Source organism: Salvelinus sp. IW2-2015, unplaced genomic scaffold (assembly GCF_002910315.2).
Source record: "Salvelinus sp. IW2-2015 unplaced genomic scaffold, ASM291031v2 Un_scaffold2579, whole genome shotgun sequence".
Lineage (NCBI taxonomy): Eukaryota > Metazoa > Chordata > Actinopteri > Salmoniformes > Salmonidae > Salvelinus > Salvelinus sp. IW2-2015.
The window spans coordinates 8974-16270 of record NW_019943889.1 but is presented as its reverse complement, the minus strand read 5'-3'; the positions used below and the strand labels follow the sequence as shown (position 1 = coordinate 16270).

The following is a 7297-nucleotide window of genomic DNA, read 5'->3' as shown; positions in this document are numbered from 1 at the left end:
CGCGGAAGATGTTTGTTTTTGGAATTCTGTTGTGTAATCTGAGGAAACATGTGTTCTAATATGGTCATACATTTGGGCAGGAGGTTAGGAAGTGCAGCTCAGTTCCACCTCATTTTTTGTGGGCAGTGTGTACATAGCCTGTCTTCTCTTGAAAGCCAGGTCTGCCTACGGGACCTTTCTCATAGCAAGGCTTGCTCACTGAGTCTGACATAGTCAAAGCTTTCCTTAGTTTGGGTCAGTCACAGTGGTCAGGTATTCTGCCACTGTATGCTCTCTGTTTAGGCCAAATAGCATTCTAGTTTTCTCAGTTTTTCTTGTTAATTACTTGCCACATGTGGAAAGAATTATCTTTTTGTATTCTCTCTCAACACATTGTCATTGTATGATGAATGTATGTGGCAGGCAGTGTAGTTTGTTTCTGTGTTGTTTGTACGGTGTTTGGGTGCGTATGTGCATGTGGTTTAGTACCCCAGTGTGTGTGTGTGTGCGTATATTTGATGCCCAGTGTATGTGATGGGCAGTGACAGTAGTCAGAACCCCTTTGCTCTGGGCAGTGTAAGAGTCTGGTCTCTCCTTCCACTGGAATCTGGGCAAGCTTGGAGTACTGGAGATACAAACACGACACACTCCAGGTACGCTAGACTTTTGTCCCTGTATATGTAGGTCGATGTGTGTCAAACCACTTGGATCTGTGTGTGTGTGTGTGTTGTGTGTGTGTGTGTGGTGTGCGTGCGTGCGTGTGTCCATCATGTCTGTACTCATGCATGTGTGTGTGTTTATGTCTGTAGTAGAATTGCATGTGTGATTGTTGTGTTTCAGAGACACTATTCTGTCTGTGCGGTAACGCGGGTGACTGGGGAGGGTCTTATAACGGTGGACAGCCAGGGAGTTCTGAGGGCGGGGCTTGACACGGGATCCGCCCTGCTGGAGGTCATCGCCATGGAGACTGTGGGTGTCGTGGAAATTTCCTGTTATTACTCAATAAAGAGAGAGAGAGAGCCAACCACACACAAGTCAGAGTTAAATTATATATTCCATCTTTAATATATATATAGTACAAGCTTCACCAAAGCCCTTTAATGACTCTCAGAATCAATTCAGTGTCTATAAATGAATTCTCTGAGAGTGCTTACAAAACAATTCTTAGTTTCATTATAGCCAAGATACACCCTCTCACTTACAAAGAATCCTTTACCCGAAGAGGAGTATCCTATGCGCTAGACAGCATCAGCTATAATCATCGTTCAGTTTGATCTCCAAGACAAGGTTTAAATCTCATGCTTGATACTTCACTGTCTACCAAAACATTACCTCATCCAATGGCAATATATCAATTGTCATTTCTAGATACCTCCCAAACCTGGACAAACTCAAAATCAGAGAGTGAGCCCCTTAGGTCAAATACTGGTCAAGATAAGGGCAACCTCAGAGGGGACATACAATGGTTCCAACACGGCCAAACTCCTTCCCCTATGAGAAAAGTAGGGAGTGACTGCGTATAGACATTGTATGAATTAACTAATGGTTCCCCAATTAATAACTCCATCCCGTCACATGGTTTTAGGAATAGTTACAAACACGTTTCCATAAGAAACCACGTTCACTCTGTCCTCCTCCCCTTCTGATATTCTACTTAGTACCACATGGTTTAACAGATACATTGACTATGAAGACAAGCCTGACCTCTCCCCTCTCTGGCCCCAAGTTACCAATCCTTAGCTCAGAAGATTCTAAATGAACAGTATTTCACAAGCATATGATGAAAATAACATCTTATCTATCTATGTTACTTAGCTAAATCTGATTCTGCCACGACAGGGGTCAACCAGACCTGCTCATCAAGCGTCCGGGTAAGTTTGGTCACCTTGGTGTCCTTCGATGGATCCATTCTAAAGTAGCCTGGTGAGAACTCAGCACACAGTTGACCCTAACTGGCACTGGGTCATCACTATCTGACCATGCTGGGAGTACAAAGTGTATTTGTGGTGTTGTGTCTGCCAGGTGTCTCCAGTGTGGTTTGTCAGGCTGTTCAGTGTGTCCAGCCTGTACAGTGTTGGAGGGGGAGGCCTGCCCTGCCTTTCCCCCTGGGCTGGACCATCAGAGTCAGGGCTCTCTGCTACGACAACCTGGACAACAGTTCAATGCCCATAACACCTCACACACATTTACCACCAACAGGTAACACACACAACTCTCACATTACCACCCAACAGGTAACACACAACTCTCACATTACCCACCAACAGGTAACACACACACTCTGACATTACCACCGACAGGTAACACACACACTCTCACATTACCACCAAACGGTAACACACACAAACCTCCTTCACACACATTACCACCTACAGGTAACACACACACTCTCACATTACCACCAACAGGTAACACACACAACTCTCACATTTACCACCAACAGGTAACACACACACTCTCACATTACACCAACAGGTTAACACACACACTCTCACATTACCACCAACAGGGTAACACACACACTCTAACATTCCACCGACAGGTAAACACACACTCTGACATTACCACCGACAGGTAACACACACACTCTGACATACCAGACAGGTAACACAACTCTGACATTACCACCGACAGGTAACACACACACTCTGACATTACCACCAACAGGTAAACACACAACACTCTCACATTACACCGACAGGTAACACACACTCTCACATTACCACCAACAGGCAACACACACAGTATATAGTCAAATCTCTCTCTTTTTTCTCTGTCTGTTTTATTTTTTTTCTTCAAGCTGGGATTCCCTCATGGTCAAACTGCCACGTCTGTTTGGGAAACAAAGATATTACTGCCAACAACCACACTGTTTCTCCTCTCAGACATCACTGCCCGCGTGATAGAACAGCACAATATATACAGATCATTTTTTACCATGCGGATGGAGTCTGCTCCCTCTGTTCTCCTTGTTTCTCCACGTTCTCTCCGTTTCTCTCCACCGTTTCTCCTCTGTTTTTTCTCCTCTGGTTTCTCCTCTGTTTCTCCTCCGTTCTCTCTTTCTCCTCCGTTTCTCCTTCGTTTCTCCTCCGTTTCTTCTCTGTTTCAACAGCAAGACAAACATAACAAAGGTGCTCAGGGCGAACAGTAGCGTTGTTTCCACTAATGTGGATGTCCTCCCCCCGTCAACACAGGTGAGTAGTAAATTGATACCTCTCTCTGCTCTCGCTCTCCTTACCTTGCTCCTCTTCTCCCACCTCCCATCTCTTCCCCCAGCCCAGTGTTCCCTGGTCCCCGGCCCAGTGTTCCCTGTCTCAAGAAGGGAGGCCATAGAGAAGAAGCTGCAGCCAGAGGCAGAGTTACTGTGTTCCCTGCACTTCAGCGCCCCCTACCTCCAGCTCAACACGCTGCAGGCTGTGATGGTCACCACGCCTCACTATGACCTCGACACAGGTACGACAGGGGCACAGGACCTCTCTTCCCAATCCATTGATAAATAACCATGTCTCTAAAATAAATACAGTAAATAATTATTTGACAATTTTTTGACTCTCTCCTCTCTGTCTCCCGTTCTCTCTCTCAGCCTCTCTGCGGGGCCAGTCCCCGTCCCTGTCCTCCTCTCTCTGCTCTGTCGCTACCTCTCTCCGGACGTTTGGTACAGTTGCCGTACCTGCCTGCGTTCCACTGCCGCGGTGTCTTTCCCTGGTGCTCTCTGCTCTGCAGCCCATGGCAGAGTTCTCTGTGCTGGGCCCAAGGAGGTGCTCTTCTGCCCTACGGGTGGGTCACATTGGAACTAACATTAAGCATTTACAGCCCCACAATACACAATGCATACAGCTTTAAGACCTTGGCATAGACAGTATGGAGTGAATGCAATCCATATCTCTTCTCCTTGTGTTGCGTTCAGTCCACCTCTGACAGTACTGACGTGCTGCTATCTGAGCCCCAGTCAATCAACGGACATCTGGTGTTGTCTGTCTACATTTCCACTTCCTGGGTCAAAAGTCAGGCCCTGCCCCCTCCTGCCAACATCACCCTCTCCAGCCACCTGACCCACAGACTCATGTCCTTACAGTTTACATCACGGTGGAGCAGCGAGGTGAAGATCGGTGAGGAGCAGACTCAACACAGAGCCAAAACACAGCTAAACATGAACAATGAAAACGTTCCTATACAACAGTGTTTCCCAAACTCGGTCCTGGGGCCCTCTGGGTGGCACATTTTGGTTTTTTGTTCCTAGCACTACAGTCGTGGCCAAAAGTTTTGAGGAATTGCACAATATATTAATTTTCACAAAGTTGCTGCTTCAGTGTCTTTAGATATTTTTGTCAGATGTTATTATAGAATACTGAAGTATAATTACAAGCATTTCAATAAGTGTCAAAGCTTTTATTGACAATTACATGAAGTTGATGCAAGAGTCAATATTTGCAGTGTTGACCCTTCTTTTTCAAGACCTGTGCAATCCGCCCTGGCATGCTGTCAATTAACTTCTGGGGCACATCCTGACTGATGGCAGCCCATTCTTGCATAATCAAATGCTTGGAGTTTGTCAGAATTTGTGGTTTTTGTTTGTCACGCCTCTTGAGGATTTACCACAAGTTCTCATGGGATTAAGGTCTGGGGAGGTTTCTTGGCCATGGACCAAAATATCGATGTTTTGTTCCCCGAGCCATTAGTTTCATCACTTTTGCCTTATGGCAAGGTGCTCCATCATTCTGGAAAAGGCATGTTCTTCACCAAACTGTTCCTGGATGGTTGGGAGAAGTTGCTCTCGGAGGATGTGTTGTGACATTCTTTAGTCATGGCTATGTTCTTAGCAAAATTGTGAGTGAGCCCACTCCCTTGGCTGAGGAAGCAACCCCACACATGAATGGTCTCAGGATGCTTTACTGTTGGCATGACAACAGGACTGATGGTAGCGCTCACCTTGTCTTCTCTGGACAAGCTTTTTTACGGATGCCCCATACAATCGAAAGGGGAATCATCAGAGAAAATGACTTTACCCAGTCCTCAGCAGTCCATCCCTGTACCTTTTGCCAGAATATTAGTCTGTCCCTGATGTTTTTCCTGGAGAGAAGTGGCTTTCTTTTGCTGCCCTTCTTGACACCAGGCCATGCCTCCCAAAGTCTTCGCCTCACTGTGCGTACAGATGCACTCACACCTGCCTGCTGGCCATTACCTGAGCAAGCTCTGTACTGGTGGTGCCCGATCCGCAGCTGAATCAAACTTGTAGGAACGGTCCTGGCCTTGCTGGACTTTTCTTGGGCGCCCTGAAGCCTTCTTTCACACAATTGAACCGCTCTCCTTGAATTTATTGATGATCCAATAAATGGTTGATTCAGGTGCAATCTTATGGGCAGCAATATCCTTGCCTGTGAACCGCTTTTTTGTGCAAAGCAATTATGACGGCACGTGTTTCCTTGCAGGTAACCATGATTGACAGAGGAAGAACAAATGATTCCATGCACCACCTTTTGAAGCTTCCAGTCTGTTATTCGAACTCAATCAGCATGACAGAGTGATCTCCAGCCTTGTCTCGTCAACACTCACACCTGTGTTAACAAGAGAATCACTGACATGATGTCAGCTGGTCCTTTTGTGGCAGGGCTGAAATGCAGTGGAAATGTTTTTTTGTGATTTAGTTCATTTGCATGGCAAAGAGGGACTTTGCAATTAATTACAATTCATGTGATCATTCATAACATTCTGGAGTATATGCAAATTGCCATCATACAACCTGAGGCAGCAGACATATGAAAATTTATATTTGTGTCATTCTCAAAACTTTTGGCCATGACAATACACAGCTGATTCAAATATCAAACTCATCATCAAGCTTTGATTATTTGGATCAGCTGTGTAGTGCTAAGACAAAAAACAAAACATTCACCCAGGGGGAGCAGGTCAGAGTTAGGGAAACCCTGATATAGCCCACTGACTCACCCCTGTATCCACACATCTGACCCTGTCTGAGTGTGTGTTCAGGTTCTACAGATCTGATTCGTCTACAATCTTCCATCTCATCCTGGTCTTTGCTGTGTTTGTAGTTATGGCCACTACTGCCACCTTATACATAGGTAACTATCTAACCACTCTTCACCACCACCTTGTTCATAGGTAACTAACCACACCACCACTACCTTGTTCATAGGTAACTAACCACACCACCACTACTTTAGTCATAGGTAACTATCTAACCACTCTTCACCACCACCTTGTTCATAGGTTACTAACCACACCACCACAACCTTATTCATAGGTAACTAACCACACCACCACTACCTTATTCATAGGTAACTATCTAACCACTCTTCACCACCACCTTGTTCATAGGTAACTAACCACACCACCACTACCTTATACATAGGTAACTATCTAACCACTCTTCACCACCACCTTGTTCATAGGTAACTAACTACACCACCACTACCTTATACATAGGTAACTAACCACAACACCACTACCTTGTTCATAGGTAACAAACCACACCACCACTACCTTGTTCATAGGTAACTAACCACACCACCACTACTTTGTTCATAGGTAACTAACCTCACCACCACTACCTTATTCATAGGTAACTATCCACACGGCCTTATTCATAGGTAACTAACCACACCACCACTACCTTATTCATAGGTAACTAACGCTCACCAACCCACTACCTTTATTCATAGGTAACTAACACACCCTTATTCATAGGTACATAACACACCACCACTACCTTATCATAGGTAACTAACCACACCACCGCCTTATTCATAGGTAACTATCCACACGCCTTATTCATAGGTAACTAACACACACACCCTTATTCAAGGTAACTAACCACCACCACTACCTTATTCATAGGTAACTACCACACCCTTATTCATAGGTAACTAACCCACACACACTTATTCATAGGTAACTAACCACACCACCACTACCTTATTCATAGGTAACTACCACACAACCTTATTCATTAGTAACTAACCACACACCACTACCTTTTCATAGGTAACTAACCACACACACCACTATTATCTAATAGGTAACTAACCACCACCACTACCTTATTCATAGGTAACTAACCACACACACCACTACCTTATTCATAGGTAACTAACCACACCACCACACTACTTTGTTCATAGGTAACTAACCCACCACCATACCTTATTCATAGGTAACTAACCACACCACCACTACCTTATCATAGGTAATAAACCACACCACCACACCACGTTCATAGTATTCATAGGTAACTAACCAACCACACCACCATACCTTGTTCATAGGTAACTAACCACACCACCACTACTTGTTCATAAGG

General features: G+C 45.0%; 1 pseudogene; it reads left to right on the top strand.

Annotated features, from left to right (window-relative positions):
- LOC112074321 (nuclear pore membrane glycoprotein 210-like) overlaps window positions 1-7297 on the top strand; it is a 53554-nt pseudogene that overhangs the window by 39333 nt on the left and 6924 nt on the right.